Below are 26,115 nucleotides of genomic sequence, written 5' to 3' on the forward strand. Positions count from 1 at the left end.
CTGTGCATGCCTCTGTGCTTTGCATGTACTGCCTATAAGTCCCAGGAGGTAGGTGTTATCTCCATTTTACATATAAGGAAATTGAGTTTCAGAAACCCTGAGTGACTGTTATTACTACTTGTTGTGATTATTTAAAGAAACGTGTTACACAACTTAGTAAATGGAGTTAAACTCAAGACTTCTGGCCTCTGAAGTCCATGCTCTTAATCTCTTCTGAGAGATTTATTTTCTCTTGTTTCTCATCATATCTGAGTACAAAAAGGTAAGAGAGGATTTCATGGCATGCCTCTCCTTGACCTCGTGGCCTATAGAGTGAGGATGGTGCATTGAGATGAGGCACTGACTCCTCCATCCTGGTCAGTGGCCACGGGCCCTTTGCCGTTCTTATAGACAATGTGAGGTGTGTCCAACTGCTCAGGGCTCTGCTGAGGTTTGTGTGAGAAGCATTTGTGACTCTGGAAAACTTTCCCTTTCCCTGTATGACCCAAGTGATGATGATACTCTACCCAGGAGCTTGGCCTGGGTCTGTCCAGAAGGGCTGCAGCTGTCCCTGGCCCAGCAGGTGTGTACCTGTCTCTGACTCCCTGCAGCGCCTCCCCTGCACCCCAGACATCCTGTGTGTCGGTCCTTTTGATGCCAACTTTGGGGTCCCGTGCAGCCATCAACTCAGAAGAGGGTTGTGCTGTCACAGGGTGACAAGGAGATTTTTGTTCCCCTTCCTCTCTGCTTAGCCTCATTTTGCTGTGCGAGCCTGAACCTTAGGTCTCTGTTGCTTTCTTTATTGCGTAGGGATGGAAATTCCTGCCAAGTCTGACACAGTGTTGCTTTGAGGACTGCTGAGGTTTGTCAGTGCTGAATCTAAAAGGGCATCGTGGTTGCCTTTAGGAAGCCTCCTGAGAAGACTTCCCTGATCTCCCTCCTCGTGGCTTAGAGGCAGTGTATCCACAGCTCGCTTATACTCGCTCTGTTACAGTCATCATCACACTGAAGTAAAACCACCAACATGTGAGATTGTGGCCCCACAATCAGAGAGCTCTTGGGGCAGAGTCTGTGCCTTGATCACCATTAATGGCATAAAGCTGATAATTACTCAGTAAATATTTGTTAAATCAGTAGATGATTGGATGAATCCATTTCCAACCCAGAGAATTGGCTGGATGTGCTTGTTAGGTCTTATCCTATCTTTCAGTCAGCAAAATATTCTTTCAAATAGAGGATTGGGAATGTTGAGGAATTGGTTGTGATGTTTCCTTAGTAGCTCTATCTGAATAGTCCATAGCTATATCAGGTGTGGCTTGATCCAGCACCCAAACTTTCTCCATGACAGGGTTTAATTCTCCCCGTTCCTTGGTTCCCTTAAGTAGAGTTCTGTTCTCAGTCCCCATGTGGTTAAAAGATGGCTGCCGCAGCTCTATCCCTACATCCTATCTTACTTGATCCAGTGGGATCGGCTGAGAATCTCTATCCTAGCATTCCTAGCAGAGGACTGTGGCTCACTCTGATTGGATTGGCATGGTCATGTGCCCGCCTCTGAACTAATGACTTGGCCAGGGGAATGCCATGTACTGATTGACCTAGATGTGGGACTTGTGCTCCAAGTGGATTGAGATGTGGGAGCAATGGATTCTCCAACAAAATTAGAGCTTTTGCTAGAAGAAGGGAAGATGGATATGGAGAGGAATATAAGTATATTCATCATAGATAGCAATATGTATTTTAGAAAATCTGTGCATCAGTGCATCAATTCTAGGTTCCTTCAGGCTGAAAGGATGTTTTCCTCTTGGCTTCTCTGCCTGAGCTCCCACAGACCCATATGTGTCATCTCATAGTATGTATCTAGCTGCAGCCATATTGCCCCACAGATGCCAGCTTCTTGGCTTGACTGGGACTAGCTGTTGGCACTGGGCTCTGCAGTGCTGCTGACTTAAACAGCTCTGAATCTGCATGTGACATTCATGGGTTGTCAATTTTGAGGTCATTTGTTGCAGATGTCCAGATGAGAAAACCAAGGCCCAGAGAGGTGAAGGCACAGCCAGTTGGTGTTAGAGCCAGGATCAGAACCAGGTGTCCTGGCCACTGCCTGAGCTCTCTTCCTTATACCTTCCCCTACTCCTTGATACCATTTCTACTTTGAGAAGAGATTTTAGGGCCATAGACAAAGACAGGAGATAAATACAGGAGGATAGAGGACTCATCATGGGAGCTCCAGTAGCAGAATGAAACCCTGTGGGACCACTCCATCTCCAGGGTGACCCTCAGCCTTCCCGCCCTCAGGTGCCCAGCTCAGCATCTGCAGCAGACCTCTGGTTTCTAGAAAGTCATCGGTTATTTTGACCAGCCTTTGCATTTCTCTTCTCTGAGCTGAGTGATTAGGGTCTCTAAGAGCAACCATTATCTGCACATCTTGGGAATGCGTGTTTTTCACACATGCAGCCCTTCCAGAAAGATTTAGCCTGGGGAAGAAGCAGACAGGCTCTACACTGAGGGCAGATACCAATCATTTTTACAATTGTTTGCAACAGGAGAGGAAACATGAGCTTAACAGTTCTGTTGTGGATGGATTTGGGGGAGAAACACGAATGAATTGTCAACAGGATGGCTTCTGCTTTTATCCTGGGATTTGCTGCCGTTCCCTGCGATCTGGCTGCCCTGCGCAGAGCCCCAGGATTTACAGACATTCTTTGCAGGTGGGGGCTTATTGTGAGGTGCAGCCTCGGGCTGGGCCGGCATCTGTGGAAGAGAATCTGTCAGGTGTGTCGAGGAAGGGAGCACACTCCTTCGGGTGGAATTCGGAGCAGCCCCCTGGACTACTTCCATGTGGGGGAGGTACCCGAGCAAGGGGCTCAGACCTTTGCGGGCATATACTGGCTTCCTGAGTTGGTCTAAGCCCCCCTAATGTTTTCAAAAGCCCTAGACATCAGTAACTGAGAGGAACAGCCTTTTCAGACTCCTGCCAGGAAAAAAAAATCACGCTCAGAAATCCATTTGTGGGGAGTTTGAAGTTTGAAGCCCTCCAGCTGCAGACAGGCAGCTTGGGTGGTCGGGTGGGGTGGGGTGGGTGTCCTCGAGTGGAAGGAGAGTGTCGCGTGGGACAGCTAGGGAGTGTGACCAGGAGGGTAGCAGTTTATTTCATAGCAACAGTGGAGTTGGCATTTGACAGACCTAGGTTCAAGTCTTGGCTCTGGCCTGAGCCAACTGCAAGATCTTAGGCAAGTGACTTAGCCTCTCCAAATCTGTTTACTTATCTGTAAAATGGAGACAATAATACCTTATCAGTTGTGAAGAAGATTAAATGAGACTATGTATGTAAAGCTCTTGGCACAGTGCTTGATACAATTAGTGGAAGTGGTGGTTACTGATATTATACCAAAGAGATCCCAAAGAAACACAGTCCATGCAAAACAGTGTGTTCTCTATGCAAATGCAGCCTCCAGACAAGTTCCTAGCCCTACTTCTAAGCAGATGGCCACCTTCGAGCCTCTGTTTATAGAAATTGTTGAGCCACTAGGGATTAATATTGGTGTAGACAATAACACTTCAAAATAATTTGCCACTTTTTAACCGTCTGGCAGATCTGGGTGGAAAAGGACCCCGGATCTATGGTGCCTGCTTCTTGGTTCAGGAGAAGAAGGCAGATTGGCAGCTGGTTACACATACCTGAGTAGTAAAAGATGGCACAGGCTGAAAGACCATAGGGAAAAGCAGAAATTGGGGCCCAGAATGGTTTCCCACACCCTACCCCAAAAATAATTAGAAAGGGCAGCCAAGGGGAGGAAAATCATTGAGCGCCAGCCTTGGGCTTGTATGAGCCTTTGCCATTTTTGTATTCATGACACGGTTGCTGCCCCTCAGCTGACAGTTCTACCCCCATTTTACAGAAAAGAGATGGCTAAATAGTTTACTCCAGGTTTTACAGCTAGGAAGGAACAGAGCTGAGGCTCAAATTCAGGTCTGTGTCCCACCCTCTCCAAATACGCTCTTTCAGAAACACACCATGTCCAGGAGTGCCAGGTGGATGGGGGGAGGTGTCCACATCTTAACATTCTGGCATCGAGAGGCTGAGAGATCTCGGTTGGCCATGGTGACTTGGGCGTTCTTAGAAGATGAAGAAAAGTGCCTGGCAGTTCGGGGTCCCACAATGCCTGGGCATTGCAGGGCTGTATGTGTCTGTTAGTGCCTGTGGCCCCCACTGCAGCAGGCAGTACTCGGGAGGAGGCACAATTGCTCTAGGAGACCTTTTCCAGCCAATCTCATTCCCATATTCCCTGGGCTGCACCCTGCACCACCTTAGGTGGGTGAGATGCTGGTGGTCTTGTGTGGTGATAGGGTACAAGGGTGTTGGAATTCAGGGAGTTGGGATGTGGTGAGCACACTGGGGTGGTGGTAAACTTCTCTCCCGCTTAGTGGCTCCTCCTGGCCACCACATGGGGACAAGTTCCACTGTCACCACTCTCTTTATTTTGGCAGCCTCCGTTTCATGGTATCTATTATGGTTGCAATATTGCTGTCATTGTCTGGCTATTTGGTTAACAGCAGTTCCCACGCTAGAATGTGAGTGCCATGAGGCCAGGGCTTGCGTTCAGTACTATATCCTTAGAATCTAACACCATACTTGGCACTCCTTGTTTTTGTTTCATGCTGGGTGCTGTGTTAGGAATGGGGTGCAGCAGTGAGCCCTGCACTTGCATCCCCACCCTTCTGGAGTTTAGTCTAGTGGTAGCCTGGGAGCTCAGGTGTGCTGGCTGAGTGAGTGAGTGAGTGAGTGAGTGAGTGAGTGAGTGAGTGGTTCTGTGAGTTGTCAGGACGTGGTCACTGAGGTGGAGCCTCTGTTAGCTTTTCCGGGCAGTGGGCGGCGGGACTCCAGGGCTCCCCTCCTGAAGGTGGTCAGGACCAGAGCTCTGCTTCCCTCTGATGAAGGGGGCTGGCGGGGAGCCCAGGGCTCACCAGCCTGACCTGTTGGGGTTTCAGATTTATTCTATCTGAGCAGTCAATTAATTAGTAACTAGAGCTACCCATCATCCCTGGCTGTTGTGTGAGTTGCCGGGTGCCCCTCTTTCTTCCTTTCCATTCGCTCAAATTGAGCAGCCTGCTTCTGTGATATCATTTGAAATGTGGCCAAGAAGCAATTAATGTGCTGTTTGCTGACAAAGATTTGCCGTGGCTGCAGGAGCAGGGGCTGGGGATAGGAAGGCCTGCACAGGAGAGAGGAGATGAGAGAGCAAACAAAGGTGGGGGAGGTGGTGCTGCTACTGGTCTTTGCAGGGTGCCAAGCCCAGGCGGGAGTGGTTCTCCTTTCCTTGAACCTTCTCTCACCCTTCCCTGCCCAGAACCGAGTGCTGCCTGCAGGGAAGGGCCTGGGGGATGGAACGGAATGGGTTTCCTGTGGCCTCTTACGATGACAATTCTGATGGCAGCTGCCAGTTACTGAGCCCTTATCTTGTATGGAGTGTGCTGGGGTCATCCCATTTGGTCCTTACAGCAACCCTGAGGGAGATGTGTCATGGGCCCATTTTATAGGCAAGGGCACAAGAAATGACATGACTGGCCCCAGGTGACCCAGTCAGTGATGGGGTGGGATCTGAGAGACTGGAAAAGCCTGCCTGTTCAGGCAGGTGCCTAGCAGGGATGGGAAGGGTCGGCCCCTGGGCCTCTGGCCAGGTCACGGTGACTTGTGTGGGGACAAGGGACTTGATAAATGGCAGCATTGTGTAATTGATGGCTGCCTCTAGAGGGTGGTTAATAAGAATCAGGTGGGGTGGTGCTGACCCAACCCAGTAGATCGAGCAGAGGCCCTGGGCAGAATGAGGGGCTGTGGTACCCCTGTCCCCACCCTGCATGGTTGACGCCTTGGTGGGGCCTGGGGAGTCTCAAAAGCCCCTGCAGAGGGAGCTTGCCTGATCCAACGAGGGGGTGCCCATCCTCTATCTCAGTGGCTCAGGCACCTTGTGCTCTGCTTTTCGTCTTTCTCAAAGGCTTTTGGGGCCAGCCTGTGAGGAGTCCTGCCTGCCCTGACTGTTGACTCATCCTGGGTGGAATTATGTACAGAAATTAGTCAACAGAGGCCGTTCCCGGGACCACAGGCAGCTGACTGCAGGCATTGCGCAGGCGCCGTGCCTGCCAGGAGTGTCTTTTCAGACACCGAGTTCGGGATTCGATTCGGGGGTGCGCTTCCAGGGCTGGGATTTCTGCTCATTGCAGAGCCACATAGTTGGGGGCTGATGGCCTGGCCCACTGCCCCATGCCTAGTCCCATAGATCCTGGGTGGGACAGTGAGCTCTGGCCTCTTCCAGCATGCCAGGGAGAAGTGGAGACCCTTGGACTGGAAGTGCTGGCCCCTCCCCACTTAGCCCCTTTCCAAGTACCTCATTGCTAAGCACAGTGTGGGGAACTGAGGAAAATAGCACAATGGGTAAGTTGTCAGGGATCTTGGGGATAGGGGTGAGAATAATCTAACATGAATTGATGTAAGCAGGAGAAGCACTGTCCCATAAGCAGACCTGTGTGTTGATTTCCTTAAAGTAAAACAGACACATGGTGAAACTGTCACAGAGTATATATTACAAAAGGGTATGTGGTGATGAGTGTACCCCTCCACCTGTTTCCAGCCACCAGTGTCCCTCCCCAGAGGCAACCACGGTCAGCAGTGCATAGGCTGTGCCTTCCCAGAGGTGTGCTCATTCAAGCACGTAGGGGTCAGTGCTTAAGCGTATATTCCATGTACCGAAAGTTTTGCTTTGTATGTGAATATCCATGCCCTCCACATGCTGAGCTGTCCTGTTGTTTCCTTTCAACGTTTGGTATATCTTGGCCCTCATTTCGTATCATCTTATACAGAGCCACCATGTTCCTGTTAACAGCTGTATATTATTCCATTGTAGATGGACCATACAAGTTTGTTTTTTGGTTTTTTTTTTTTTGAGATGGAGTCTCGCTCTGTCCCCCAGGCTGGAGTGTAGTGGCCCAATCTCGGCTCACTGTAACTTCACCTCCCAGGTTCAAGTGATTCTCCTGCCTCAGCTTCCCAAGTAGCTGGGACTACAGGCGCCTGCCACCATACCCAGCTAATTTTTTGTATTTTTAGTAGAGATTGGGTTTTATCGTATTAGCTAGGATGGTCTCGATCTCCTGACCTCATGATCCTCCCTCTTTGGCCTCCATATGAGTTTTTGATCAGTGCCCCATTGATGGGCTTTTTGGCTGCTTTCTATCTTTTGCTATAATAAATAATGCTGCTGCAGCAAATGTCTCAGTAACCACTTGCACCCAGGAGAGACTCCTAGAGGTGGAAACGCTGGTCAAAGTGTATATGCACATTTAAATTGGTTTGATTCTATCCTATTGCCTTGCCAGGAGACTGAGGCAATTTCTTCCCTCACCAACGAGGTATGAGTGGCTTGTTTCCCCATATCTTCACCTACACAAAGTACTATCAGACTCATGGATCTTTGCCAATCTGATAGATGACAAATGGTATCTCGTTGTGGTTTTGTTTTGCATTGATTTGGTTGTGTGTGGCTGGGTACAGCTTGCGTGGTAAACGCATGTGCCGTCCCCGAGGCGGGTTCAGAGGGACTGCTGTGTGACTGGCCTGCAAGGTGGGTCGGCACTCCCCAGAGGGCTCTCACCAGTACACGTGCACTCAGCGACATGTGCTGAGTGGCAAGAAGGGGCCAAGCAGGCCAAGGGCCAGGTAAGAAGCTGCTGCCTGGAGTGCTGGGGAGGACGTGGCTATGATTCCACTTGTCCGTGGTGACAGAGAAACAGAGTAGCTTCCAGACCAAGGGAAGAAAGTGAGGCAACCTTCTCCCTGCCGTGCCTGGAGGAGAGTCCCACCTGCGGCCAGGGGAATAGGTGCTGCATTGTCTCTCAGAGCGTTCTCACCCTTGGGACTTCAGCTAGGGCCGCTGCTTGTGGAACACAGCTCTTTTCTGAGCTGTTGGGCTCCAGGCCTGGGCATCCTTGCAGCCCGCAGCGTTCTGTGCTGCGGTGCCTATGGGGTGGTATGCCTCTTTGGTGTCAGCCTGATGTGTGGACCTGCTCTCCCTGTCCCTGGCCTAGTGAGCCATCTCATTAAGAGCTGTCTGTTCTCTATGCTCTGCCTCCTTGCCTCTGTTCCCCGTGCCCCAATGCAAGGGCAGCTCCTTAGCACATCAGCTGAGGCTCCTCTCTGACCTCCCTGGCTGCAGTCTCTCCCTAGCTCATCCTTCTTCACCACTACAGCTGTCTTGGCTAATTCCTTGTCCCCTTCATAGCAGTTCTAGGTGTTGCCCCTCCTGCCTAGCAGGAGAACAAAGCCCAGTCACGGTCACTTCTGTGAGGGGCCCCTGCCTCCTGCTCTGGTCTCCAAATCCAGTCTCCCTCCATATCTACCCACTCACCCTCCCCCAGACAGACTCTGTGCCTTTTGGCCTCTGTGACCTTTGTTCAAGCCACTCACCTAGACTGGGATCTTTCTTCTCTCTCAGTTTCCTCTCCACTGCTGGAGACTGAGGTCACAGACTCTGTGACGGAGCCATTCCCCAGCCACGGATGTGCTCTCTCCCCAGGGATTGCTCTGGGGTCAGTGTCTGTGGTGCCTGGAACTAGTAGAGGTGGTGGTTGTTGCAGCGGTGATGGTCAGCGTGTGTGCTGGGTGGCAGCAGTGAGACTCAAAGTCGCGGGTCTGCCTGAGCACTGGTGCTTTTGGATGCTGGAGATCCAGCTTCACTCTGGAGCAAGGGTTGCCTCCCTCCCTCACTCATCAGCTTTGTAGGTCCTGCAGGCTGTTGCGGCCACAGCTCTTGGCATATAGCCAGCACGTGTGTGCACTCAGTAACTGGTGAGTGAATGGACAAGGGGATGATGAGAGGGTTGAAGGTTCTGAGCAGGAGAGTGGCAGATCAGAGAGAATCACTGGGCGAGGAGGAACTAGAAACGAGGAATCCATTTCAAAGGCAGTGAGAGAGTCTGAGGGGAGGAGGGCCTGGGTCGGGGAGGACAGTGGGGGTAGGAAGGAGGGGCCCACTCCACCTGATGCCTCCCGGGCCTCTCTGTCCAAGTGCCAGGCACAGTTCTGTCCCAGGCTGGGCCTTCCTGAAGGAAGGGCTGCTGCTTCCCATTGGTGTGTCCTTCTGTAAAGCAGCTCACACAGGCCAGTAGACAGCAGATGCTCAGGGGATGCTGGCCTAGAGCTGACCTGGGCCGTGAATCCTGGTGAGAACTGGGTGGAAAGCCATTCCCAGTGGGCACTCTGTCATCCTTCCCTCTCTTCAATCACAGGTGAGAACCAGGTAGAGAAAGACAGGGATGGTGGCTTTGCAGGCAGAGTGGTTTGGATGCTGCTCCCATATGGTGGCCATGGAAAGTTGTTTAGTCTGTCTAATATGATGATGATGCTGATTACCATGAACATCGCTGAAGGTACTATGTGTACAGAGCCTAGCCTGCAGTCTGGGTGTGGGGAGTGCTTAGCTAATAGAAGCTTTGTGATGGTGATGGTAGAAGTCATGCTGAGAAAGGACAAATCAGAGTAAGGACAAGACTCTGGATCAGCCCCAGAGCACCCGCTCTGCCCAGCCCCTCTGGGGTTGCTGTGTGACCTCCAGCACCCAGCCACATTAGCAGAAGGCCTGCTGTGCTGTAACTCTCTGTGACCTCTCCATGGACAGGGTTGGCAGGACATGGTCATATGATGATTCTTGTGCCCTCCTGGCTTATCCAAATGGGCAACCATGTCACGGACTTATTTGCCCCTCCAGACGTTGACCCAGTCCCCAGCTGCTCTGGCTATTGGTGGACAGGCCGGCCCGAGGCTGGCATGTGGAAGGGAAGATTGTTCTTGGCCTAAGCTAGTGCCTTGAGTGTTAAGACATTCTTGGGACCTGGTGTTTGGCCAGGACTTGCACTTAGGCCTATGGGGCTGATGTCACCGAGCGTGAATCCTGCCACTAGGCACGGGGTGATGAGCGGGAAGGAAGGGCTTGGGAAGCCAGGCAGCCATTGTTGCCTGGCTTGTCTGGATTAGGCCCTTCATGTGGAGGGAAGAAAGGAATCTGCCTTGTCACAACTGGGCACCAGGCTAGAAGCACAGTTGGTGTTCCTGGCAATCCCCGGCACTCTCCAAAGCTTATTTGTTGCTTTTCCGAGACACGTCCAGGTGCTCTCTGTTATGATAACAAGTGGTGACACAGAGTTAGCTTGAAATGGGATAAACAAACAGACTAAAAATAACTGGATTTGGGGTGGCTTGGCACCAAATCTAGCATGCAGGCTGTCACTGCTCAGCCAAAGGGTGAAGATAGGCATCAAAGGCCTCCCACCCCTGGAGCCATGGGGGAGCTGGGCTTGGGAGTGGCTGAGCCCCTCTTCTCTGGGCCCCACTTCCCGCCGCCCATGCAGCTATGAGGATGGAGGTGCCAGATGGTGCCTGGAGCCCGGAGGAGGGGTGTGGTGGGCCCGGATGTGAGCGAGGCATTTTATGTCTGTTTGGAGGAAGCTGGGCCAATGTTTGGACATCTTTATGGTTTTGGAAGTTTCTTGGCCTCGCCCAGAGGAGCCATGGTTGCATCAGAATTTGAGGTCCTTTCCTCATGGCCCCAGAGGGAGAGAAGAGCAAAGAGATCTAGTCCAGCGCCTTTGAGGAAGGATGGGGAAATGGGACACCTTTCTAATCTCAGGCTGCTGCTTTGTGGCACCTTGTGCCTCATGAAAGAATTGAGATGGTATGTTTGGAGGCCAATCCAGGCAGGGGGGAGAGGCTGGAGGACACAAATCTGATATGTGTAGAACTTCCAAGGTAGGGCATTCGTGACTGGGTATGAATCACAGCAAAAGACCTGGTCAAAGGCCATGCTCACAGTGGGAAAGAATGGGGAGATACGCTTGGTGTGCGGCTTCACTTACACTCCCATTTCCAAAACGAGTCTTGGCTTCCATCAGAGGCATCAGCACCTGTCATGACGAGGGTGTTCTTTCAGATCATAGGCCTGCCTCCCCATTGACCCCGAGAGTCCATTCAACCAACAAATGTTCTGCCTACCAAATGTCTCGGTTTTCTCCTGGCCACGTGGTAGGATTCTACTTCCCTGTCACCTTGATGTTGAGTGTGGCCATGTGACTGGTGTGGCCCAACAGAGCATGAACAGACATGTGTCACTTCCACTCTGGTCTCAGCTCAACATCACCTCTCAGAGAGCCTGGTCCTGACCACCCAGTATAAAGCGCTCCCACTCTCATGTCACACGGTCAGGTTCCCCTATTTTGCCTTCATAGCACTGGTGTGTGCACTTGTTTACTGTCTGTCTCCCCTTTAGACACTCAGCTCTGTGACAGCCAGGACCCCAGTCACCAGGTTCAAAGCTGCACAGGTGGTGTGTCCAGCAGCGCTGCCCAGTGACGGGAGGCCCGTAGGCACTTGATGATTACTTAGATTGGAAGGTGTGAGGATGCAGGGAGATTTTACTGCAGTGACCTAAGAGTGGAAACTTTAAAACATACTTGTTCAGTGCTGACAATGGAGTAGGAACTTAATAAATACTTGTTGAGTGAATGAGCTCTGGCAGAGAGGGGGTGGTGCCAATTCAGAACATGGGAGAAGACCACGTGCTGCCCACAGGCAGGAACTGCAGTGCCCCTGCTTTCTCTCTGCCACCAGCTAGCTCTGTAAGTGCAAGGACCAGAAAAGCTGCTGTGACTAGGGTGGTGACTTGGACTATCCCCTCCACCCCATCTCAATTTAGCTGTCACAAGGGACCAGAGAGCTGACAGAGGAGGCATGACAGGCTGGACAAGCCTCCCAGGCTGTGAAGCAGGGCCCTGTGACAGTTCTGGCGGGTGAGAGAGATTATGTGTGTGCGAGTGAATGAATGAGGTAGCAAGTGAATGAATGAATGCCGGGCACCACCACAGCTAGTAAACTCTACCCCTGGAGGATCTCTGGCTGATCAGGAGCCTTGGAGAAGGGTTAGGGGCCTGGAGCAGTGATTCAGTGGTGCAGAGGTGTGGTGAGCGAGAGGAGGGACAGGGGCTCCCAGGCCTGTCCCTGCCGGGCCCCTGATCTTGGTTCTCAGTCTCCCCCACCAGCCCTGGGCCTGGCTGCATACTTGCTCTTCCTTTTGCCATGTGGTGACTTGTTCCTCTCACTCAGGTCCACCCCCAGTGTGGCTGCCTCTGTGAAGCCACCTTTGACCCCTGGGAGTCAGTGGCTCCCTTCTCTGCTTCCGCAGGTTTTGGTCACTGTATGTGGGAGTGCTTATCTCGCCGACCTGCGTTACCTCCTCGCTCATGTCCTCCCCGCCGGACGGTTGGGGCAGGGCCCTTATCTGTCTTCCCTGTGTCTCCTCACTCACTGCCCGGCACGTGGCCCCTACCCTGTCAATGATTATGGAGCGATAAGGGACACAGAATCTTCAGGGAGCTGAAGGGCTCTCGGCTGGAAGAGGAAGCTGCAGATTTTGTGGCCTCAGGGGCAGGACGCAGGCTGCCTCGCGGAAGCTCTATGCAGACCGATGCCAGCTCACGGGGAGAAGGAACCTCTGCCCATCAGAGTGTCCATCCATGGGCATGGCCACCTTGGGGTCACCTCCTATCTCTTGGAGTATGTTAGCAGGGGTGGCCTGACCCCAGCCCTTCTATTCCTGAAACAAAGGGGAGGTGTAGGTTTTTCCAGTTAGTTGTTAGTTTTTTTTGGACCCTGCAGACTGGGGTCTAGAGCAGCTGTGACCTGAAGTGGCTGTCAAGGGGCTCCAGGTGTTTGCCAGATGACAGGAGTGTGGTCTGAGAGTCCAACTCTGATGGGTGCCTGTGCCCTGATACATGAGGCCTCACCTCATTGAAAATTGGGGTGAGGCAGTTTTGTCAAACTGCCCAGAGCACTGGAGATTGGAAAGGAAGGGTGCCCAACCCACAGAGGCTGTGACAGTGCTTGTTCTGTGTCCTCTGCAGCAGGTTGGGCAACCTGGGCAGGGCCATGCCATGCCATGCCCTGGCCCTGCGCCCTTTAGTAGATCCACTCTCCTGTGCCCTGGTGGGGTTTCCTGAGGGAAGTGGCCACCCTATTCTCCCCACTGAGCTGGGGGTCCCCCTGGCAAGTGGATGACCGGCTGTAGTCCCGCCCCTGGTTCTGGGTTTCTGAGTGGTCACTAGGGCAGGAGGGGAAGAGCGTCCCAACACAGCAGTGGCTGGCACAGGCTAGCATCCCTGTGGCTCAGTGCCACCACACGTCCCACGCCCCAGGCTCTGTGAAGGCTGCTGCTCTTGACTCTTGGGATTCAGTTCTGCGTGTGGCTTCAGGACAGGCTTCTCCCGTCCTGCTGTGCTGCTGTGCTGTTGTCCCCTGTCTGGCTCACTGTGCGTTAACTGTTGGGTGGCTGCATCCTGACCTGCCATATCCAGTTCAGCCCTTATCAACATTGTCAGGCTGGGGCCAGCATTGTTGGTGGCCCCCAAATTCCTGCAAAGCCTTTCCATCTCAACATGCCGTGTGCAATAGAATGACTGCTGCTCGCACACAGCCCTTACATGTGCCAGGGTCTACCCACACACACTGCGACCAGGTGATGCCTGCACCCACCTGACCTGTGTACGCATGGGGTGCCAATCCCACCTTTAATCTCCTCCCACCGGCCTAGACACCCCTACCTCCTAAATATGCCCGTTTCTTTCCATTTGTGCACCTTTTACACTCTCTCTTGGTCTGCTCACAGGTAACTCTTGCTGTGCATTACTTCCCCTGGCAGAGGGACCCTGTGATGTTGATCTAGGATGTCTGCCAAATGAAGGCACGATCGCCATCTTCCCCCCACGGACAGCAGGAGCAGAGCTGCTTTGTCCCCATGCCCGTCGTGCTGCTCAGCCCATGGCCAAACATGAAGTGGAGGGCCAGTCTGTCCACTTAGGGCCAGATGGACCTGCCTGATGCTGCAGGAGATAAGATTCAGATGGGCCGAGGCATCTCCCTTGGGACATGCTGCATGCTGGTGTGGCTCCTTGGTGACCTTGCTCTACCTCTGTTGCGTCAGCTGCTGCATGGGGTTAGTGGGTCTGGCCCACTGCCTATTGCTGGGGTGTGGTGAGCTGGAGGCCGTCAGAGCTGGCTATTGAGGTGGATGACACGGTCTTGGCAGAGTGGGAAATGGGTGGGAGGGGGGTGGCGCTTGACTGAACAAGAAAGATGGGCCAGAAGTAACCTGGATTATTGAAAGGGGAGCCAGAAGGACTTGGCACTGCAACCAGCATATGATGTGGCATGAGTCTCTTGCCCTATCTGGGCATTACAGTTGTTCTGGACAACATGTGGCTTCCTTCCTCTGTCCCTGCATCTGGGGTGGGTCTGTTTTGGGGACTGAGCTGTGTCACACTTGCAGCACCACCTGAGTCAAGCTTAGCTCCTTCACCTGTGCAGGGCACCTGCTGTGTGCTGGTCATTGAGAAGGACAGACATGGGCCTGGCCCTTACGGATCACCAGGGGAGTGCCTGGGGGTCCTACAGACTCACTCTGAGCGGAGGCAGGAGGACTTGGTGGCAGTGGTAGGGGTGGGAGGAGTATAATATATCTCTGGGATAAACCCCCCAGAAATCATTCCAGATAATGAAGTTTCAGCAGCAAAGCCCTAGGCATGCCATCAGCTCCCACAAGGCATCCCGAGTTTTTGGGTTTTGCAGGCACCTCCCAATTCAGTAAGCCTAGTTGTGCTATGATGCAGGATAGCACCTCATCTACACCATAATAGTATACTGTTATAGTAGATATTTGTTCTAGCCATGCATAAACTCATGTGACCCTAATCCTCAGTCTGAAGTAGCCCCCCATCCCCTCCCCCACCACACTACTTTGGCCCTGGTTTCATTGTCTTCATAGCACTCTTCATTATCTCAGATGTAAGTTCATTCATTCATTCCATGTTTTGTGTGTGTTTCCTCCCTCTAGGATGGAAGCACTGTGGTGGCATGGATCTTGACAATCAGTGTGGTATCTCCTGTGCCCAGAACATGCATGGCACAGGGTAGGAACTCACTAGGTGTTTGTTTACTAATTTAATGAATTAATAAAATGCAAGTTGGACTTTTGCAACAGTCTGGTGGATTAAGTGCTTCCGTTATCCCATGTTCCAGAGCAGGAAAATAGGGCTCAGTGAGATGGGCTCATGTTAGTTAGCTGGTAGGCCCCAGGGTCTGGGATTGGCACCCCATGCATACATAGGTCAGGTGGGTGCAGGCATCACCTGGTCGCAGCGCATGTGGGTAGACCCTGGCACGTGTAAGGGCTGTGTGCGAGCAGCAGTCATTTTATTGCACGTGGCATGTCGAGATGGAAAGGCTTTGCAGGAATTTTGCTTTATAGGCACATAAAGGCCTTTATTACCCATAATGTAGACGTGGGTCCAAAGAGGATTCGATTCTGCTTTCTACCAAGGGGTTTGTCGGAGGCCCCTGTGGAGGCTGGAGCTCCTGGCCCTGCTCTGAGGAGGCTTGACTCCAGGGAGGAAGAAGAGCCGGCTGCTGTCAGGGCCTGGGGTAGCTTGGGATAGGGCAGGATGGGGTGGCAGTGTCCCTGGAGTGAAATGCAGGTTTAAGCAGCCTCAGTGGGAAATGTGACGTTATGTAGCTCATTAAACCCTACAGAAGCAGGGAGGAGAGCTGCTTCCAATTATCAGGATGAAAATTAATGGAATAAAATCGCTAGCCAGGCTGCCCAGTGATGGAGTAGGCAGGGCTTTTCCTGCATGGCCAGGGTTGGCCAGGAGCTGTTTGGGGCAGTCATACTGGAAGGAAGGAAGAAAGCCCCTGCCTGTCTGCAAATGATGGGCTGGGGCTCCAGAACGGATCCTTGCTAATTCTCACAGCATTTCCCCCTTGACTCAGAAGCAGGAGGGAATGAGCCTGAGCGGGAAGCTGGACAAGGCTTGGTTTGCAGAGACTCAAGTTAGGAGACTTGCCACCAAGTCCTCCTGCCTCCGCTCAGGGCGAGTCTGTAGGACCCCCAGGCTGCTCTGTTTTCCCCGTCAGCCTCGGCTAGAGGGGCATTGGATTTGGCATCCTGCAGAGGTGAATGTGAGCCTTTCAGTTCCTTGAGGCTGCCAGTGAGCTTCAGACCTGGGGCAAAGCTGAGGTGGAACTTGAGGGGCTTTTGAGCATTTGCCTGAAAACCTTGCCCTCAGGTGATTCTGAGAAGCTCAGGTGCTATGTCTGTAAATGGGCAGCCCAAACTTGCCTTGACTCTTGTTTTTGCCATAGGTCCTGAGGACAGGTGGGGCACCTTGGTTGTGCAGATCATAGTGATTGTTTTACCAACCTTCTGCCACTACTACTTCTGATAAGGGCGGCAGAGGCCTGGAGCTGAGAGCCACGGGCTGAGTCCTGGCCCTCTAGGTGAATCAGAGCCTGTTGCTTAAATGAAGGAGCAGGTCTGGTTCGTGTCTGCTCTCCTCCCAGCCCAGCTGTCTACTGCAGGTCTCATGTTGGAAAATATTGCTCAAATGCTGCCTGGCACCATCTGGCACCATGCAGAGCTCAAGAGAGTGGATCATTTGGCCAGGCAGGAAGTCTGCTCTCAGGTGATCTGACCTGGATTAGGATAGTAAATACTCAATACATGTTAATTATTGATAACAACCTAAGAGACTGATACTATATTATCTCTATCTTATTGATAAAGAAAGTCAGGCTCAGAGAGGTGAGGTGACTTGCCCAAAGACATATAGCCTAGAGGCAGTGGACTGGAACTCAGCAGTGTGACTCACTTCCAAGCCCAAGTACTGCATTCTGTTGCCTTCTTGATGGGTGAAGCAGCCATCCGAGCCTAGAGTTCCTTCTAGGACCCTCAAGCCTTCCTTGCAGCATATCTGGACTTCTTACATCATTGTCAGGAGATGGAGTGGGTAGCTTCACTTGGCCAGTGAAGAAACTAAAAGGCTGAGTGGCTTGTAGGGCTCACATTGTGCACAAATTGGCACTTGTCTATAGAAAATGGTGCCAAGACAATGGGTGTATTTTGGTTGAAGTAGTTGGAGTCCTTGGATACTAGTGGTTCATTACAGGGGCCATTTCTGAGTTCCCTTGGTCTTGGGAAACTGGTTTTCCTGTGCCTGGAACCCAAGAAGACACTTGTGGTTCCCTGGGCTAGCAGCTCCCATGGTGGAGGCTGCCTCATGGATGGACCACCCAGGGTGTTGGGTGGCAGGGTCTCATGGGTCAGTGCACACAGCCCAGGACAGAGTGAACAGCAGGATGCGCAGGGCTCGACTGGCCAAGCTGGACTGTTTTCTTGGGTTGTGTTATATTTATTTCCACTAATCTACTCCTCTTGCCTGTTTATACAACACAGAGATCTAATAACATGTATCTGAGGCCAGAGTAAATGAGGAACTTTTTGGAAAGAAGCATAAAAGGAAAGCGATCTTGGAATACCTAGCTAATCTGAGTTGCTGTCTCTGCTCTGAAGCCCTGCCTTTGAAAGCTCCATTTCTCCTCCCATCCTCTGTGAAAGCCAGATGAGACTTCTTGACATTAAGCAAATGCTGGTGTACTGATTTTGGTGTGGGGTTTGTCCATGTGCCTGTTGAGAGCTGGATCCTTCCCATGGGTGGATGCTGGCATGGTGGCTCTTCCATCTAAGGATCCCTCTGGAAAAGTGGCCGATTTCATCACTTACGTGCCAGGACCCCGGATGCCGAGGCAGGGGAATGCTGCAATCTAAACATTTACATTCTAAAAAATGGGAAATCATCTGCTTCGATATAAATTAGCCAGGGCCTGACGGGTTTATTACATCCTGGAATGCTTTCATGAGGCTTTCAGAGGGGTCCATGGTGCAGGCGCAGGTCTCCAGCCGGGATTGCCTGTGGCATGCTCCTGAGGGGACCCACTTGGAAAACACAGGAAGGGGGCCGACTCCTCCTCAAATTCCCATGGGCTTGTAATGGATTAGAGTGTGAAATGGGAACAAGGATATAGAATGCTGGACCCTAGGACAGTGAAGCACCCTGAACCACGAGCTTCTTGAAGCTTACGGGGAGAGGTTGGTCAGGGAAGAGAGGTGGGAGGAGCCAGGTGCAGAGGCCCAATCAGAGGCTGCGGATGGAAAGTGGAACAGGAGAAATACGCTCTGGGATTTCACAATAACAGGGTATGTGATATGACTTCATTGAGTGGGAAGAGGGCAAAGGAGTGTAGCAAGAAATGTTGAGGAGGAAAGAGTCGTACATCCTCTGGAGGAGTTTCAGACAAGACTTGGTGTGAGCCCCTGGGGGCAAGGTCTGGATTGGAACTCTGCTGGGTCTCCTACAGTGGACTGAGCCACCCTCTCTGCAAAGTCCCTAGGACTGGGCTGATGTTCCAAGGAAAGCTGAGTCCTATGCTCAGGAAGTTTGAGATCTCAGTGAATAGGTAGGAAAACACACAAACATAAACATACATGCCTAATTGTAACAAGTTGTGAACTCATTTATTTTCCCTCCCTTTGTCGTATCTTATATGCACTCACGTTTCTCTGTAGGTTTACACAGATACATGTAGAACAGATGCTGAATAACTGATTTTGGAGGAATTTGATTTGATGCTAATGATGAGTGATCTGGGATATCGGCTATTTTTCACTTGTTTGAAGCAAGAACCCTGTTTCGCACAAGGGGTATTATTTTGGGGGATTTTATTCAGAGCAGTGTTTTTCAAACTAGCATGTCGTAGAACCATCTGCAGGGCCTGTTAAAGCAGATCACTGGTCCCCACCCACCCTTGGAGTTTCTGCTTCATTAGGTCTGGGGTGGGTCCTGAAAATTTGCATTTTGACTCTGTGGTCCAGGGACCGCACTTTGAGGACAACTGATAGAGAGAAGTGCATGGGCTTTGGTGGGAATCCTTTACACAACTTTGCTGGGTCTGAGAACTTGTAATTCATGCCTTTGAGAGGATGAAAGTGGATTCGTGATATCCACGGAACCACTTCCTTGTTTTGAGAAGGAAGCTGGAGCCTCCTATAATATGGGCAGAGCCGGCTTGCTGCCACACGAAGCAGTGCCTGGCTTTGTGGATTTGCAGACTCATTCATCAGGCATCCGCCAGCATCTACTCTGGGCCCAGCCCTGGGTATGTCGTGTCTTCAGCATCGGGAAAGACGCTCAGGCGGAATGGTTCCAGCACCGGTGACTCTAACAAGGGTGGGGGTGGGGTACTTCCTTGTGCTCAGCTGGGCTGGCTGCTGAGGGGGTATGGGATGGAGACATGACACAGTTCTTGGCGTGGGGATGCTGGCTGTCGTCTGTGCCCTCCCTACCTGCCCATCCCTGGCTCCACCTTGGTCTCCAGGAACAGCTCTGTACCCCTCTGGGAAGTAAGATGTTTCCCTTAAAGCTTGTGGGTACCAGCAGACTCCCCATCCTGAATGTCTTGGCCACCGGACCTCAGTCCTGCCCCTTGCAAACAAGTCCTGCTGCCCTCTGACCTCTGCTCTTGACAACACACCATACGTCACAGCATCTGTTTTGTATACATTTGCCACCATTTTCACTGAAGAGTAAACACAGAGCTGGACTTTGGGGACTTGTGGGCGGTTCTTCCTTGAAAATAGGCCAAGCCCAGAGCTTAGATGAGGACAAGGAGGAGCCTACTTGAAGGATCACTGAAGGGGTGCCAGAAGGTGAGTCAGGCCACCTGGGTTCCTGTTACATGATTCAGGCAGGCTCCTTCTTCTCTCTGGCCCCAGTTTCCTCCTCTGTCACATGAGGTGTGATGATGTCTGTCCTACCCCTTTCCTCTCACGATGGGGAAGCTCCAGGGGGACATGCCCTCAATTTCTCCCAAATGTGTGTGAATTGTTGAGGGCGCCTGGGATGCTGAGGGTGTCAGGCGAGCAGGTGGCCCTGAGGTTTGGAGGTGAGGGTGTGGAAGCCTCAGGGAGGGGCAGGGACCAGCTCTGAAGTTTAACGTGGCTCTGAGAGATACACTGAGCACCTAGGTTGAAACGTGCAAACTCAGTGAGCCTAGACGGCAGGCCACATTTCTTGACCTCTCTGAGTATCAGCCTCGCCTGGAAAAAGATAAACAATAATGCCTAGGTCTTGGGGTGATGTCATGTTTACCAGGCACTTGCTATGAACCAGCCCTGTATTTGGAGTTCAGTTAGGGGTGAGGATGACGACAGGGCTTGTTGGGTGGCTGCAGGTATCAGCCGCAGGAGGCGGTGCCTTTAGATGAGAGACCTGAACTCCTGCACTCCCAATCATGCCATACTTTCTACTCAGTCCTGGCTGGCCCCGTGGTTAGTGGGTAGAAGTAAAAACCCACCGAATGTTTATTAGGCTAAGACTGTGAGGAGGAAAGTTAGGCTCCTCTGGTGCCTTCGTAGTTTTTGATTTTTGTCAAAGGAGTACATATTCATAGCCCAGCAGCAACAAGCTTCTCATGAGAAGCAGCCGCCCGCTGGGACCTGCCCCTCCCTGCCTGGTTTCTGCTTTCTGTAGGTAACTGTTTAATCCTTTTTTTAATTAAGTTTTTTAAAAATTCTTTTAGTGTTTTTGATGTTTACTATATTTCTAAAAAAGATTGCTTATCTCACCTTTTTCTTGATTTTTACATTTTAGTTATTTTCGATTGACTTTCCATTATGGAGGACAGGGAGTAAGTTTTTCATACCAGTTCTCTTCTGACCAAATAGATACCCACACACTCCCCCTTCCCCAAAGCACAGCTGCCTCCAGGCCTCACTGTGCAAATACCCACGGTGGAGCTGTGTAGTGTACTGGAATCACATTTTCTTTTTCCTCAAAGATGTTTTGTTTTCCTTGGAATTAGGTACATAGTACCTGATTTTGTCATTTGCTTAGTTTTCTGTTACGTATTTATCCTTCCATTCTGGCTGAACTGGAGATGTTTTCTGAATACGTTCAAACGCATCAGGTGTCTCCTTTTTCCCTGGGTGGGAGTTGTTCTCTGGGCCCAGCTACTCATCTGAGTCCTCCCTTCGCCATCATCCGGGGAAGCCTGTTGAATTGCCTATTTCCTGAAATCTGCGCCTTTCTCTCTCTCCATTTACTCCCTCACTTTCAAGACGTGCATCCTCCAGTGTCTTCCAAAGAAAGGGTCCATGGAAGGCAAAATCTGAGATCTTGCATGTTTGAAAATCTGTTTTATGGCCGGGCGCGGTGGCTCACGCCTGTAATCCCAGCACTTTGGGAGGCTGAGATGGGTGGATCATGAGGTCAGGAGATAGAGACCATCCTGGCTAACACAGTGAAACCCCGTCTCTACTAAAAAAAAAAAAAAAAAAAAAAAAAAAAAAAAAATTAGCTGGGCGTGGTGGCAGGCACCTGTAGTCCCAGCTACTTGGGAGGCGGAGGCAGGAGAATGGCGGGACCCTGGGAGGCAGAGCTTGCAGTGAGCCAAGATAGTGCCACTGCACTCCAGCCTGGGTGACAGAGCGAGACTCTGTCTCAACAACAACAACAAAAAAGAAAATCTGTTTTACTTTTTTTTTTTTTTTTTTTCTTTTCCTTTTTTAATGAGATGGGACCTCGCTCTGTCATCCAGGCTGGAGTGTATTAGTGTGATCATAGCTCTCGGCAGCCTTGACCTCCTGAGATCAAGCCATCCTCCTGCCTCAGCTTCCTAAGTAGCTGGGACTATAGGCGTACAACACCACACCCAGCTAATTAAAGTTTTTTCCATTGAGATGGGGTCTTGCTAGGTTGCCCAGGCTGATCTCAAACTCCTGGCCTTAAGTTACCCTCCTGCTTTGGCCTCCCAAAGCGCTGGGATTCCAACACGAGGCACTGTGCCCAGCCTCTTTTACTTTTATACTTGATTAATAGTTTGGCTGAATGTAAAGTTCTGTGTTGAAATTACTTTCCCTTAGGAACTGGTCTTCCAGCCTCCTGTATGACTGTTGAGAAGTTGTGTGCTGCTTTGTGTCCCAGTCTTTGGAATGTAATAATTTCTTTTTTTAATTTTTACTTTAGGTTCTGGGATACATGTGCCGAATGTGCAGGTTTGTTATGTAGGAGGCACGGCATACGTGTGCCATGGTGATTTGCTGCACCTATCAACCTGTCGTCTAGGTTTTAAGCCTCACATGCATTAGGTATTTGTCCTAATGCTCTCCCACCCCTTGCCCCCCACCCCACCGACAGGCCCCTGTGTGTATTCTCATTGTGTCCGTGTGTTCTCATTGTTCACCTCCCACTGATGAGTGAGAACATGCAGTATTTGGTTTTCTGTTCTGTGTTAATTTGCTGATAATGATGGCTTCCAGCTTCATCCCAGTAAAGGAGGTGAACTCATCTTTTTTTATGGCTGCATAGTATTCCATGGTGTATATGTGCCACATTTTCTTTATCCAGTCTATCATTGATGGGCATTTGGGTTGGTTCCGTCTTTGCTATTGTGAATAGTGCTGTAATAAACATATGTGTGCATGTGTCTTTATAGGAGAATGATTTATAATCTTTTGGTTATATGCCCAGTAATGGGTTTGCTGGATCAAATGGCATTTCTGGTTCTAGATCCTTGAGGGATCACCACACTGTCTTCCATGATAGTTGAACTAGTTTACACTCCCACCAACAGTGTAAAGTGTTCCTATTTTTTTCCACAGCCTCACCAGCATCTGTTGTTTCCTAACTTTTTAACAATCACCATTCTAACTGGCATGAGATGGCATCTCATTGTGGTTTTGATTTGCATTTCTCTAATGACCAGTGATGATGAGCTTTTTTTCATATGTTTGGAACATGATAATTTCTACACCACCCCCACCCAGAAACTTTGAGAGTTCCTTTATAACCAGGGTATTGAAATATAGCATTTTCATCATTCAAGATGGATTTTTAAATTCATTGTTTTGGGCACTTGGTGCAGCTCCTTTTAAATCTCCAGACTTCGGTTCCAGGGGTTTGTCTTATTTATTTGATAAAATTTGCCCTCTTCATGCACTCTGTTTTCTCTTTTTCTGGAGTTGTTCTTTTTTTAATGTTAAACCTCCAGAATTGATTGTTTCACTAACCTTTTCTCTTTTCTATCTTTTTGTCATTTTGATACCAGCAGTTCTCATCTTTTGGTTTCAGGTCTTCTTTTGTCTCAGGACATTTTTACACTCTTAAAAATCATTGAGAATCCCGAAGAACTTATGTGGATTCTATCCATTGATATTTACTATAGTAGAGATTAATACTGAGAACATTTTAGAATATTAATGTAAAATAATAAACCAATTATATGTTAAGATAAATATATAATTTATGAAAATTTAGATATAGGCTGGGTGCGGTGGTTCATGCCTGTAATCCCAGCACTTTGGGAGGCTGAAGCAGTAGGATCACTTGAGGCCAGGAGTTCAAGACCAGCCTGGCCAACATGGTGAAACCCCATCTCTACTAAAAATACACAAAAAACTAAATGGGCCTGGTGGCACACGCCTGTAATCCCAGCTACTTGAGAAGCTGAGGCATGAGAATCACTCGAACCTGGGAGGCGAAGGTGGCAGTGAGCCAAGATTGTGCCACTGTGCTCCAGCCTTTGCAATAGCACAAGACTCTTAAAAAAAAAAAAATGGTAGATATACATCCCCAAACAAAACATTTAGTGAAAAAATAGTTTTATATTTTTGCAATTCTTCCTAATGTGTAGCTTAATAGAGGACAGCTGTCTTTTCAGCTGTTTCTGTTTTCAATCTGTTGTGATATGTTGTTTTGACTTGAAGTATCTGAAGAAAGTCTGGTTTTGTTCAGATGTGTAGTTGGAAGAGGGAAAGAGTATTTTAATAAGCTTTTAAGTTAATTGTAGATATCCTTTGATACCACACCAGAACTCAACAATAGTACATTCTTAAAGGTTAGTTGTGGTGTAGAATTTTAACTGGCTGTGTTTGTAACATTCATTGGTCATTTGGAAAATATTGGTTCACTGAGTTATACAGATCTTTCAAATGTTGACACATTTCTTGATACAATATCAAACAATCAGATTTGTAAATATTGCCCCGATCTCAGCTGAAAAGCACATATTTGAAAGTTCTCAAGCTCATTGTGGCAGATAAGTTTTTCAGAGCTTTAATTTTTCATGAAAGCTCAAATTTTATCATTAGTAACAAATATTACAGTTACATTAAGTAACAAATATTACATTCCTTGAAATTGACCGGTGTATGCTGTTCGTTTTCTAGAAAAATATATGCCAAATACCCAAGTCTGAATAACTGTCACTTGACTGTCAGTTGTTTTTTCGGTAAAAATAGTACTCTGTGATAAAAGTGGCTAGTTTATCTCGCAACTTGATCTGTCGCTAAAGTGCTTTGCTTTGAGATAGCTATTGATCCTACATGGTGTGCTATGGGAGCGCTTTCTATGTCCTCTATTTTGTTACATAAAATACTAAAAAATATATGTAAAGTTTGAGATCTAATAGAATTAATAACTTTTGCTGCTTCAACGAGTACATAATTTAGTGGGACTGATTTGTTTTTACTGTGAGTGTGTGGTAGTGAAGAATGTAGTGACTATGAGTGCAGTTGCTGCCACTGCCTTGATTTCTGTTAAGGCTATAGCAACTCTACCCACAATTGCTCTTGTGCCATCAGTGCAAATATCAATTGCAGTGAAAAAGGCAAATAATGGCTTAGTATTATTATGAACATAATTTTGACTTTGCAGACCTTCTGAAAGGGCTTCAGGGCCCTTTGGGGTCTGAGGACCACATTTTGAGAACTGTTGTTCTAGACTAAGTCTTTGACTTTATCTTACAATCTTCTGTTTTTTTTTTCTCTTGCTTTGATAGTTTTAAATTCTTAGAACTTTTTGTTTGTTCTGCATGACTTTCAATTCTCATATATGCTTTATGTTTTCTTATTTCTCTGAAGATATTGTAGTTTTTTCTGAAGTTTTCCTTTGCTCCCTATATTGTATCTTTCCTCTGGGTTCTTTTTATTTCCTCTTGGTTTTAGTCTTGTCTTTTGTGTTGGAGACTCTTTTCAATGTCTGGTGATTCTTGGTTTGTATTTGAGACAATGCACCAAAATGCTAGTTGGAAGCTCTCTGGGCATGGGTGGGACCTGTTGGCTAATGGGCTTCTCCATAATGGTATTGGATAGGAAGCCACCTCTTTTGATGAGGAACACTCAAGTAATGGCATCTTGGCCGGGTACGGTGGCTCACGCCTGTAATCCCAGCACTTTGGGAGGCTGAGGCAGGCGGATCACAAGGTCAGGAGATCAAGACCATCCTGGCTAACACGGTGAAACCCCGTCTCTACTAAAAATACAAAAAATTAGCCAGGCATGGTGGTGGGCGCCTGTAGTCCCAGCTACTGGGGAGGCTGAGGCAGGAGAATGACTTGAACCCGGGAGGCGGAGCTTGCAGTGAGCCGAGATTGTGCCTCTGCACTCCAGCCTGGGTGACAGAGCAATACTCCATCTCAAAAAAAAAATAAAATAAAATAAAAAAATTAAAAAAAATTATATATATATATAAAAAATAATAATGGCATCTTTAGGAGTTTCTCAGGGACTGGTTAGTTTCTGAAGAGGGATCATCCAGCCTGACGCATATAACTTTTAGAACCAAAAAGAGAAAAGGAACTTGGAGGATTTTGTTGTTGAGTATGTTCATTTTCATAGAATCCCCGGTTATAGCATCTCACCATAGTCTTCCGTGTTTTTTTTGTTTTTGTTTTTGTTTTTGTTTTCTTTCCCTGGATCCAGAGGGATCTCTCTTGCAAGTCTGAAGAATAAATTGTTACTTGGTTGTCAGGGCTGAGGGAAGGCACCTGGGGGATCTAACGATTACTCTAAAGACTGTAAGCCAGTCTGTTTTCTGTTCCAGCCGCACCTCTGCCTTCCAAGCACCTATTGGCTCCAGTTCTCTTGTTTTTGTGAGATTCTTCACACACAGCCGCTTGCTTGTTGAAGGCTGACCCACTGGAGGTATAGCAGGCTGGAATCTAAGTCAGTATCACTCATTCATTTACCTGCTGGCTTCCACAATAGTGTTGACATCGCTTATCTGCTCTTGTTTTCCTTTGCTTTCTCTTGATCCTCTAGGACTTATGCAACAAAAAAACCTCCTTTACTTTGTGTTAGCAGTTGTATTAGTATACTCTCGTGCTGCTAATAAAGACATATGTGATACTGGGTAGATTATAAAGGAAAGAGG

Source organism: Macaca fascicularis, chromosome 6 (assembly GCF_037993035.2).
Source record: "Macaca fascicularis isolate 582-1 chromosome 6, T2T-MFA8v1.1".
Classification (NCBI taxonomy): domain Eukaryota; kingdom Metazoa; phylum Chordata; class Mammalia; order Primates; family Cercopithecidae; genus Macaca; species Macaca fascicularis.